The sequence below is a fragment of the Chrysochloris asiatica genome, unplaced genomic scaffold (genome assembly GCF_000296735.1).
Source record: "Chrysochloris asiatica unplaced genomic scaffold, ChrAsi1.0 scaffold00072, whole genome shotgun sequence".
NCBI classification, from domain to species: domain Eukaryota; kingdom Metazoa; phylum Chordata; class Mammalia; order Afrosoricida; family Chrysochloridae; genus Chrysochloris; species Chrysochloris asiatica.
In genome coordinates this window covers 9,204,660-9,217,533 of record NW_006408590.1, presented here as the reverse complement: position 1 = coordinate 9,217,533, position 12,874 = coordinate 9,204,660, and the positions used below count along the sequence as shown (strand labels likewise).

Below are 12,874 nucleotides of genomic sequence, written 5' to 3'. Positions count from 1 at the left end.
GTTCATATATTTATATGTGTGTGTGTGTGTGTGTGTATATATATATATATATATATATATATATATGTAGATATATAATTAACATTTAGCACCATCAGACATAAGTATATTGTTTCATTTGTTTTTTAACTTTTTATTGCAAATTGAATGAAGGTTTACAGAGCAGATCAGTTCTACAATCAACAAATCATACATTCTGTTTCATTTCAAGGACTGCAATCCCCTCAGTGTGACATCATTTATCCCAATTCCTCCCAGTGATTCTTGTTTCCATTTCATCTTCTTTCCTAATCCTTCTGAATTCTGTCTTGAAGTATATTTGCCCTTAAATGGGTCATCATTCCATGATGTACATACCTCACTGATGTTGTTTTCCCCCATACACCTGTCTACTGCTTGGCTGAAAATTGAGCTGTGTTCCAGACCTGAAGGGGGACCACGGGCCACAGTCTTCAGTGCCTCCAGCAGTAAGCCTGGTCTCTTTTATATGTTTGAGTTTTATTACACATTTCTCCAATTCTGTCTAGATCCTTCTAATGTAATCCCTTTCAGAGGATATCAGTTGGTAATGGTAGCCAGGCACTGTTTAGTTCTGCTGGTTCATTTCTTTTTTTAACTTCAGGTCTAGTCTTTGGAACTAGACTTTGTATTTAATGCTATAGCGAAGTATAATATTTTCTCATGTGTTGCTGTGGTTATTAAGTGTCATCCAGTCAGTTCTGACTCATAGTTACCCTGTACAGAATTTCCTAAGTGCAGTTTGTGGGTCTGAACTGCCTTGTGGTTAACAGCTCAGTGCTTACCCTACAGTGCCATACGAGGACTCCCATTAAAATAAATACTATTGTATTCAAATTGCAAATGTTTAAAACCTTGTTACTAATTCAATGACATTCTCTCTAAAGGGCTTATATGTTAATGAAAAGCAACTTTAAAAAAAAAATCTGTGCTCACTTTGGCAGCACATATACCAAAACCTTAATATATATAAACCTCTCTTTATATATTTATATAATCCAATGTCATCAAGTCAATCCTAACTCATAACAACCCTGTATAGGGTTTCAGAGGCTGTAAATCTCTATGGGAGCAGAAAATTTCATCTTTCTCCTAGTGGAATAGCTAGTGATTTGAACTGCCAATCTTATAGTTAGCAGTCCAGTGCTTTTCCTACAGTGCCATCAGGGCTACTTGCTCCAGTGCTAAGTTGCTGTTTTCACCTTTTTTTATGGTAAATGTACATAACATACAATTTACCATTTTCATCATTTCTAAACTACAGTCCCATGACATTAGGACAATACTGAGAATTCTGTGTACTCATCACCAGAACTTTTTTTCATCATGTGTCACTACAATGCAGTGGATTACTTCATGTGGTTTCTCTACCCATAGTCCTTGTAACTCCCACCAAACAACTTTTTCCTGATGGGTCTGGATAAGAAGAGGTGAGAAAAAGATGCTTATTGGATGATTCAGTCTTGATGGTGAAAAGATTTTATTGTGGTGGTAAAAACTTGGAATTCTAAGCTGGGTTTAAAATGAGCCATCTCATTTTAAGGCAGGTTATCTCACTACCAACACAAGCCAGGAGTGCAGCACATCTTTGGAATCCCAAGATCCCCATGCACTGAATCTGCTCAACCTAGGGACAGAAGACTGTGACACCAGAGAAGTGGTAGGGAAGCAACAGCAGGAGGATCAAGAGCCAGAGCCCGTGGCAGAGAGGTGGGCTTTCTAGCCCACAGAGCAAGGGAAGAGTGACTTTAGGCAGGAGGCTTGCTTGCTGAGTGGGATATCTCCAGGCACTTAACTGGGGGCACTAGGTTCACTGAAATACAGAGCTAGAGTCGAGCGTGTTCAGGCCAAGGCTTAGGGTGGAGTGGTGTGCCCTGTGAACATTTACAGGCAGCTCTAGAAGAGTTCTGTAACATAGCCAGAGCAGGACAGAGGTCAGGACCAAAGGGTTGAGAGCCAGAGAGAAGTCTGCTTGTGTGTACAACAGAGGAGAGGTTGTTCTGACTGGAAGAATATGCCCTGAACATTTCTGACCCTGAATTGTAAATCCCTTAACTTCCTTCATCAACCCCATAATTATGAGCATGGTGTATGAGATTTGTGTGGCCAGTATAATGAATTACTGAACCCACTGAGTAATGTGCTATGAGAGGGATGGCTAGTGCCATTATTTTATTAACACCATTAAAAAACAAAAACACTCCACATTCCTTCTCTCTTCCTACCCCACCCCCAAATCCTAGTTACTTCTATTCTACTTTCTCTATGAGATTCTCTAGGAATCTCACATAAGTGGACTCATCAATATGGGCCCTTTCATTTTTGTATTATTTCACTTAGCATGTTTTTAAGGTTCGGTACAATAAATATTTCACTGTATGTATATACCATATTTTGTTTATCCATTCATCTGTTGGTAGACACAGATTTTTCCCTACCTTTTGACTATTGTGAATAATACTGTAATGAACACTGTTGTTGTTAAGTGCCATGGAGTCTATTCCAACCCATAGCGACCCTGTATAGGGTTTTCCGAGGAGCAGCTGGTGAGCTTGAACTGCCAACCTTGCAGTTCAGATGGCGTTGCAGTCTGGTGCATTACCCCACAGTGCCACCCCAGGACTCCGTAATGAACATTGGAGTACAAGTGTATATCCAGACAGTTTCCCACAGTGGATATATCATCTTGCATTGCCACCAGTTATAACTTGTTATATTCTGGTGGGTTTTTTTGCTTTTGTTTTTTATTTAAATAACCATCCTAATTTGTGTGAAGTCCTGGTGTGACACTGTAAGATAAGTACTGAACTTAACAACAAGAAGATGTATCTCTGTAGGGCTAAGTTTTATTCAAGAACCAGGAAAAGGAGAGGTTTATACATTAACTCTATAACAGTGAAGTGCATGAATTGTTTATGTAGGTTCTTTCTGAATGATGATGTACAAAGAATGGGCTGCCTTCTCAATTCAAGAAATCAGGAATAGGGAAAGGCATGCCAACTCTGTTGTCTAGCCTTAAAGAATTTAGAACTTAAAATATTTATGTATATGCACACTTTTATGGTCTCTTAACCAGTTCAAACATATGTCTAATACTGCAGGATATACTGGACAAGGCAAAGATTACAGATTCAAAACTGAATTAGTAATCTAATGCAGAAGTTTAGACTGATATGGCAGTGAGAAAACTATGGCAAAATTCAGATGTGGGGATATTTCAAAACTAACATCAAAAGCATTTGGTAACTCAATAATTAGGTATAACAGTAACAGTCAAGCTGAGGAACTCAGACTCCAGCACAATACTGAGGAAATGGTGACTAATCTGTAATATGTGAGTGGGTTCAGAAGATGAGAAAACTTTGGGAGCAAGGTGAATTGTTTCAACATGATGTTGGTGACGTCCAGAGAAAACCAAGACAGTAAGAAAAACTAGGCATTAAAGAGAGAACCAGGCTAGAAGCAGGTATTTGAAAGTTATATTTTGAAAGAAAAAAAGCAGAATTAAGATTTCCGAAAAGGAAAAAAAAAAGATCTCCTAGAAGAAATTATATTAAATGAAACAGAATCCAAGCCTGAATCTTGGGAAATTTATTCATTTTACAGGTGGAAAAAGGAACAAGAAAGTCTGTCAGAGAAGTAAAAAAAAAAAAAAAAAAGATCCTGAGAGTGTAATACCCAGAAACCAGCAAAGAAAGCTATAATATTCAGTGGTGTGGTGCTGTAGGATAAGGACTGGATCTGAAAGGTCAGTTTGAACCACAAAGTCAGCGGTTCAAACTCAACAGCCGCTCCTCGGAAACCCTGTACAGGGTGGTTGTGAGTCAGAACCAATCCAATTGCATTTAACAACAACATTACCACACAGCCTTTGTTTCCTTTTACATTCTCATTCCCCCCACACATACACAATCACCAACCAGTAAAACAGAAAGAAGACAGGACAGACAAAACTTTTCTCAGAGTAAGAATACTAAAAGCAATTTGATTTTGATTTGTGCTTACTCAATGCCAACAATTTGAACCACCAAATACATCATGGTGATGACAAGTATGGGGAAAAAGGAAATTTCCATGCAACTTGTGAGATTAAAAGGTGGAATAGTCTAACATTTCTGGAAGGAAATTTGGCAATCCTCATTAACAATATGTATACAAAGGGGCATTTAAAAGCTTGTGAAAAACAGAATTGAAAGGTAATGGGATGTTTCCACAAACTTTTTGATGTCCCTTTGGATATGCTTTGACCCAACAATTCTACTTCTAAAAATCTGTTATGACAATGCACCTCTAGTGTACAAAGACGTACAAGAAGGTTCAGTATGGCATTACCAGAAAACAACCTAAATGTACATTGTTAAGTACCGTCGAGTCGATTCCAACCCATAGCAACCCTGTATAGGGTTTCCAAGGAACAGTTGGTGAGCTTGAACTGCCGACCTTGCAGTTCAAATGGCTTTGCAGTCTGACACATTAACCCAGAGCTCCACACCAGGAGTCCAAATGTACATTAGAGAGGATTTAACAAATAAAGGTATCAAATGTATTTTACAGAATTATAAAACAGAGCCACAATATAAAGGGGAAAATAATTCCTTCTTCATACACTTCTCTTTTATTGCAATTTTTTAAACAATTGAGTATCTGTTTCATAATTTTTTTTCAAAATATAGTAAATAAACTTTTAATTTAGCACTGATTTTTAGACAAACATAATTCAAACTTCTTTGTAATTCAGTGTTTTCTCACAAAAGAAACTTTAGTTCTTTTGTCAAAGCTTAACACATATTAGATTCTCTCCTTTAAGTAACACAATCTCAACATAGCAGCTGGTGCCTAAATTATTCATTGGCTATTGAACTGCCACTATTGCGTGGCAGCACTGCTCTGTTAATAACATCCACAGTGCTGAATTCCATTCATGGGAAAATGCCCAAGACAAAAAACAAACAGGCAAACACATTCTGAGGTGTGTGAGGCCAAGGCTGCAATCTAATCCATTCTATTTTCATATCACATTCATGAGGCTATAGGCTATGTTGTTGGTGTTAGGTGCCATCAAGTCGGCACCGACTCATAGCGACCCTATGCACAGCAGACCAAAACACTGCCCAATCCTGGGCCAACCTCACTACTGTTGCCACGCTTCATTCCATCGATGCTGCCACTGGCCAATCCATCTTGTTGGGGGTCTTCCTCTTTTTCTCTGCTATATGCCTCTTTTAAAAACAAAATTCTAGTATTGGTGTGGCACTGAAGGATAAGCACTGAACTGCTAAAGCAAGACTGACTGTTTAAACCCACCAACCGCAACTGAGAAACACTATGCAGGGTCAATATGAGTTGGAACCATCTTAACAGCAAGTAACAAAACCATACCACAAGGGAGGTAAAAAAAACCTTTGAAATTAAAGGCTTTTATTTAACATAATAAAAACCTATTCTGAAAGTCCTCTTTTAAATCTAACAATAGTAACTTTAAAAGTATAAGTAATATAAGCTCGTCTTCAGCCTTAACTAATTGGAATACCTAACAGGGGATCAAGAACTTGCCTAGTGAAATAGGCTTCTTGTAGAGCCTTTGTAGTGTACAGGACCTTAGTGGAATCTGAGTCCCATCCAGAACCTTCTGATGTGGAACAGTACCACTTTAAAGGACAAGAAGAACAGCCTGGAACAGATAGAGGAACAGAAGATGCTTCTTGAAAGAAAGACCAGAAGGAAAAATCAAAAACAAAAATGGCAGTCTGGTTGGCTACTACAAGAACAACTAAGTTGTTCACCAGCAAGCCATCAAGGCAAACAATCAAGTCCCTTCAGAACAAACCCTCCCCAAGACTGAAACTCAAAGGGAACACATGAGCAAGCATTAAGATTGCTGGTGACCACGCTGGTCAACTGGTGAGTGGAAGATGGGAAAGGCAGCAATGAAGATATGGAATGAGTTCGACCAAGTTCCATAGACTCCTGTCGATTTGGAGATGAAAGAGATAAGAGGAAGGACTGGTTGATCTGAAGTGTGGTGAGACCTGGGGACTCCTGAGCCCATGGACAAGAACATAGTCATGGAGGGCTACAGATGACAATGAAGTGTCCAGCTGATAGGAAATGAGGGGAGAGGCACAAGAATGCTCAAACTTGTAGATAGTACTCATTTAACCTAGCTTCGATGGCTTGATGATCAGAACTCAACTAGAGGAAGATTTTTAAAAAAACATTTTTTGATACAGGAAACAAGTGTAAATTGCTACAATTTGATGAACTTGACTTATACCAAGAGGGAAGGAGTCTTCAAATCAAGTATTAATCCTGTCCCTTCTGTATACAGGTAGATAGGGACGGGCAACTTAGTCATTGGCTACCTAAAATGGGGGTGCCATAAAGGCATGAAGTGACTGGTTTACAAGTTTTCAAGGGGGAGTTTAGTTTCAAAGCATGCAGGGGAAAGTAGAATCCCCACCGAATAGTTTTCATCTTTTCTGGATGGGTCTGGTGAAAGGAGATGGGGATAAGAGTCTTATGATTCAATAGTAATTGTTATCATGACTAATTGTGACTGTCATAACTATAAAGGTAGAAATTTTGTAACAAAAAGGGGGGAGTAGTTAATCTTACAGCCTAGGAACAGAGGACCCTAGGACCATCAAGGGAGAAGAGCATGAGCGGAATTTGTGACCCTATCCAGAGAAGCAGCAGAGATGGAGGCACAAGTGAGGGCATGGAGAGGGGGAGCAGCTGAGGCCTCTGGACTCATGGAAAGAGTGCTCACAGTTAGGAGGCAGGCTTGCAGAATGTGCCCTTTTGTTGTTTAAATGATTATATATATTCCTAAGAGTTTTTATGTATATCTTCCCAAAAAAACCAGAGGGAGCTAATTGTAATCACTGCAGTGAAATGATGAGTGTAAAACCAATGCTTTCCCATGTAAACTATCACTCAATTCACAATAAAAAAACTTTAAAAAAAAAAAAAAAGTATAAGCAATTCTAGAATACAGTCATTCAGCCCTCAGAGAAAACAACAGGATCAGCCTGGCTCATAAGTTATGTTTATTTTATAGCCACAATCTATAGAATTAATTCAACAAATTCATTCTGTTTTCAAGCTTTCAAAGTGTTTTAGAACTCTGCCTAACTGGTACTATTCAGAATTTGTGTAGTAAACCTGTGAGAGCCAAAACTTAACAGGACTGCCTTGTTTTTCTAGGTCTCGCAAGTTGTCTGCCTTTGACAGATGCTTACAATCTTACCACTTTTCTATCACTCATTTTAGTGAGAAATAATTCAACTTTCTTCCTCTGTATGGTTTCTATCTTACACAGATTCTGGCTTTTGCAGGTTTTACTGTATTGCTTACAGCCTTATAACCTGATATCATTATTACAAGGCAAGAAGATTCTAAGACTTCAGCCCATTAATGTGCAAAAATATAGCCTCCTCATAAGTCAGTCAGTGATTAAATTAGAATTACAATTCACAGTTTCTAATCAGCTAGTTCTACCCAAATTACATACTACTCATAACACATCACCTTCATGTTATTGAATCATATGTCCGGTCTTAAAAAAAGAAAACAGATGAGACTTCTCATACAAGAGTTAAGTGGAAAGAACAAAGTATGGACTCTTTAAAATATATGGGAAATGATTATATGAGAATCATCATCTTTCATTCCAGGAAGAATAGAGAGAAGGAAAAAGGAAATTGGTAAGGAAGGTTATTACAAGTTACAAATCCCTAATCACGTAGAATCATAGAATCTTACAACTGAAGTCATCTTAGCTAACCTATAAGCAATAAATACCAAACTCAGTAACTGTGAGTCAATTCCGACTTGTAGCGAGTCTGTATAGGATTTCTGAGATTGAAAATCTTTATGGGAGCAGACACTCCTTTTTCTCCAGCGAAGCGGTGACTGAGAAATATCTAGAGTGACATTAATGCTGTTTCCAAATGGACAGAATTTACTACTAGTTATATATTTTTTTTGTTTTCCTCTTTATAAGCAGTTAGTTCCTTGTCCAACAAAGAACTGATACCACAAAAGATCAATCACACTTAACCCATTATATCAAAACTTCCACACATTTTAAATGCCCCAGGATATAAGCAACACCTGATTTTTTAATGGAAGCCTCATATGATTACAGAAAAGAGTTCAAGGAAAGGCTGAACAAATAAATATATGGTACTGTTAAAAGGGATTCTCGTGAGGGTAGAGGAAAATCCCTCCAGTTTGATAACTATGTTTCTGTTCCAGCTACTCACAAAGCAGACAAAACTAAGCACTTCCTTTTTAAGCCCTTAGTGAGTGCTAGATAAAGCAATGGTAGGGTGATTACAGCGTGGTTCAGGGATCTCATTCAGAAGATAATGTATAACAAGAGCCTTCAAGGATGCATACAATTTTCCCAGGAAGAAGACAGGAGGCTATGTAGGCTTAGGCAAAAGAATAAGAATAAGAATAAAAAGCACACTGCATGTTTGGAAAATATTATGATGATTTTAATAACTGCTCTGCAGTTATACAAGAGAATGATGTTATATTTAGGAAATACACACTGAAGTACTTAAGAGGCAAAGAGGATTCATATCTGAAACTTACTCTTAAACATTGTAGGAAACTAGGTGTGTGGACAGAGAATGGGAGAACGATAAAATGAGTGCGGCAAATATTAACATTCAGAACACTTGGGGAATTGGAGTAAAGAATATACAGGAATTATTTGCACTTTTGCAACTTTTTGTATGTCTGAAATTATTTTCAAATTAAAAAGTTGATGGTTTCTTTCTTATTAAGCCCCTCCTAATATTCTTTTCATATGCTTTGTTCTTTGCCATCAGAGTACTTAACTTTTCTATTGCTCTACCCATAAAGGCAAGGCATATAGTTTCTGACTTACAAAAGGTTCTGTCCAGACAACTCCATTTTAAGTCAATTCTGATGCAGTTCTAATGCATGATACCATTTTTTCCCCAAGTTTTCATTATTATTGCCTTTTATTATCAGTATCTTCATGATTTCAATCTTTAAATTGGGGGTTGGAAATATTTTACATAAACTTACAGATATAATGACATAATATTACGTACTACAACACTGCATGGGTACATAATATTACTACGGAATCCTGTTGTTGTTATGTGCATATGGTGTTTAAAACCACCTCAGTATAGACTCTCAGAAACTTCAATTAAACTAAACTCAGTTAATAACCTTGTGTGTGATGAATAAAGATTTCTAATAAAAAAACAACTATTTTACGATACAGAGACGACATTACCAGCAATTTCAGCCCAATACTAAGCCCTTTTAGGAAAGGCTCTCAAGATGGGTCCATCCTGGCTCCTGCTCTCCTCTGGAGGCTCATTTAGAGGTCACTCCTGCCCGGAAGCCTTCTCGGGATCCTCAGATAAGGTTAAGTGCTCTCCTCTGAGTTTCCATATCACTCTGAACACATCTGGGCTGTAGCATTTTCTTTTTCTCCCCCATTAAATGATGAAATCACATTCAGGTGTCCCCCACTATCTGAAAGTAGAGCGCTCCTTTGAAAGCTTTTGTTAGCTGAAATGGTGCAAAGTGAATAAACTTTGCAATTACCACTAATTTATGTGGGAAATTTTTTTGAGCATTCTCAGACCCAAAAGTAGCCTACCAAGCCATACCAAATAATGCATAACATATACATAACACTAACGTAGGAAAAGCACAAATGGTATCATAAATATAGTTACAACAGAGTAGAAATAATGTAAATACAGTATAATTCCTGGGGAAGGAGCTTGGCGAAGCCACTCTCCTTGTTTAGACTGAGCACTGCAAAACAGACACTGAATGCTAGTTTTACTTTTTGCCTTTTTTCATAAAAACAAAAACCCTCTTCAGATTTTTTTTGTTGTTGTTAACCGTTATTACTAATGTAGGTCTTTTGCAAAAATGAAGTGGCATAAAGCAAACTTTCAAACAGTGGGAAGTACCTATATTGGTCACTTCTGTATCCCTAGCACCTAGGAAAGAGCCAAGAACCACCAAAATAGTTCAACAAAAATTTGTCAAGTTAAACTTGCAGTGTGAATTTACATCTGTCTGACTTTTATTTGCCTACCTGCCAGACTTTGATATATAGAAAACTACTGTGGGTTAATGCGCCAGACTGCAAAGCCATTTGACCTGCAAGGTTGGTGGTTCAAGATCACCAGCTGCTCCTCAGAAACCCTATACAGGGTCACTATGGGTGTGAACTGACTCAACAGCACTTAACAACAACAACACCTCAGTGTAGTAATTATCAAATACAATTCCAGCATTAGTGTACCTCACAGTGATAATGTCAGCAACTAACTAGAAAACATACACTGAAGTACTTTATAAAAAAATAATGCAGTAATATATACACAGTGTTCTATAAGTACTTTTTCAAAGATAATGCAGTTACGATGGAGGCAGAGATGAGAATATGGAGCGAGGGAGTAGCTGATGACTCTAGACTCATGGCAAAAGAGGGACTGGGTGCTGGCAGCCAGGAGTCAGGTTGCAGAACGTGCCTTTTGGTTGTTCAAATTATTATATATTCCTGAGTGCTTCTATGTACACCCTGCCAATCAAAAAAAAACCAAAAACAAAAAACAGAGAAAATGGAAGCAAATAGCAAATACTGTTGAATGATGATGCATGAAGGAGACTGTAATCATTGCAATGAAACGAGGTTTAAAATCGATCTTCTCCCATGTAAACTATCACTCAGTTCACAATAAAAACTTAAAAAAAAAAAAGATAATGCAGTTACATGGACACAAGTGTTCCCTTATAAAGTACCTTATATGAAATATTAGTTATATTATGAATTTTTCTCAGGACCTTAATTTTGTTGTAAGCAATCCCTGAAGAATGACATCCTGTTTGGTAAAGAGTGTCAGGAAGAAAGAGGAAGGCCCTCCCTGAGGCAGACTGACCCAGCGGCTACAACATGGCTGAAGCATACCTACAATGGTGAGGATGGCGCAGGACCTGGCCTGCTATCTGTGCAGTGGCTATGAGTCAGAGCAGACTCGACAGTACCTAACAACAACAGTTTTGTTATAGGACCTTTTATCTTTGATACTCCAGTGTCTAATATTGCACAAGAGATGAGACTGTCCTAAACAAGGACCAATTAGCTTAAATAAATTAGTTACTATAATATATTCTTCTGTCAATTATTACATGCAGGTTTTTATTTCAATAGCAACTAAGGTGAAACTACTCAGGAAAATAGCAAGGAATATACATGTTATATGGTTTACTTTTTGGTTCATTTTCTTGTCTGTGTTTTGAAATGACTCAGAACCACAGGCTACTGTTCTATATTTAAAAAACAAAGCATAAAAAAACAAATAGCAAAGAGAAAAAAAATCCCACAAGAAACCCCTGGCCCAAATGTTGCCACCACACCTCATAAATACAACACCTCTGCTGCTAAAACCTTTTATGCTTTCAAGAGGCCTACGTGCTCCGGACAGAAACCATTCTCAAGCAGCTGAATTTAGAACATGCTGACCTTGAGCAAAGCAATGCCCTCAGCATGTACTTCTGGCTTATATCACTGCAGCAGCTAGACAGCCTCACCATCTAGAGTAGTCAACAATTTCTGGCCACTGTCCTCTGTCTATTTTAAGATATCCCTACTACATTTCTGTGTGACTCAGTTCAAAGAAACAGAATAACACATGAACCTGTGTTGAAACACAAATCACTTACCTTGGAATTTGGGATATGTGTGTTCCTACAGTGCTGAGCTCAAAAATATTTAATTTGTTAAGTTTCCACTTTCGTCTTTCATTTTAAAATACATGGTTAACAAAGAGTGGAAAATCAAGTTTAAGACATTTTGCTTATTGCCTAATCAAATTTAAGAAGTAACCAAGTCAAAAACAAAGCCAGGACTGGCAAGGTTCTAAACATAAAATACAAATATTGAAAAAGAATAATGGTTACCTGCCATTTTCTTGCAAAATTACACTAGATATTAACACTAAGGAGGAGTCCTGGTGTGACGCTGCGGGATAATGTGCTAGACCACAAGGTCAGAGGTCCAAACTTACCAGCTGCTCCTCAGAAACCCTATACAGAGTCTCTAAGAAGTGGAACCAACTCAACAGTACTTAACAACAACAATAATTAAGGAGTGGTGGTGGTTGTGTGCCATGGAGTTATTTCTGACTCACAGTGACCCTGTATAGGGTTTCTGAGGCTGAAATCTTTATGGAAGTTGTTGTTGTTATTGTTGTTATGTGCTGTGGAGTTGGTTCCTTCACTATACAGGATTTCTGAGGCTATAAATCTTTATGGGAGCAGAAAGCCTCCTCTTTCTCCTGCGGAACAGCTGATAGTTTCGAACTGCTGACCTTGAGGTTCGCAGCCCGACTCACAACCACTGCACTACCAGAGCTCCTTAATTGAGTATACCTATCTTCTCACTAATCTAAATATTTGCCAAGTCACAAATCTAGTTAAAGGAATCCTGGTGGCGTAGTGGTTATGAGTCAGGCTGCTAATCTCACTGTCAGCAGTTTGGGATGAGTTTTTTCATTTTCATCCCAAAGATTTCCAATCTTGTCAGGGTTGGAACAACATGATGAATATATGTAATGCCACTGAAGTGTACACATAAAAACTGCTGAAATGGTAAATGCTCTGTTACCTATAGCTGTACCACAATTAAAATGAACCAAAAAAGATTTCTAATTAAAAAATCAAAATCAAAAAGGAGCGTGGGAATCACAGAGAACTAAATCTGATATGAAGAACAATGCAGAAGCCAAATAAAGTGAAGTCACTTACTAACAAGTGAACTAAATATAGAGTCCAAATAGCTGGG

General features: G+C 37.9%; 1 protein-coding gene across 2 annotated transcripts in view; it reads right to left on the bottom strand.

The window, feature by feature from the left end:
- HIPK3 (homeodomain interacting protein kinase 3) overlaps positions 1 to 12,874 on the bottom strand; it is a 67,405-nt gene that overhangs the window by 52,774 nt on the left and 1,757 nt on the right. The gene's annotated exons all lie outside the window — the stretch shown is intronic.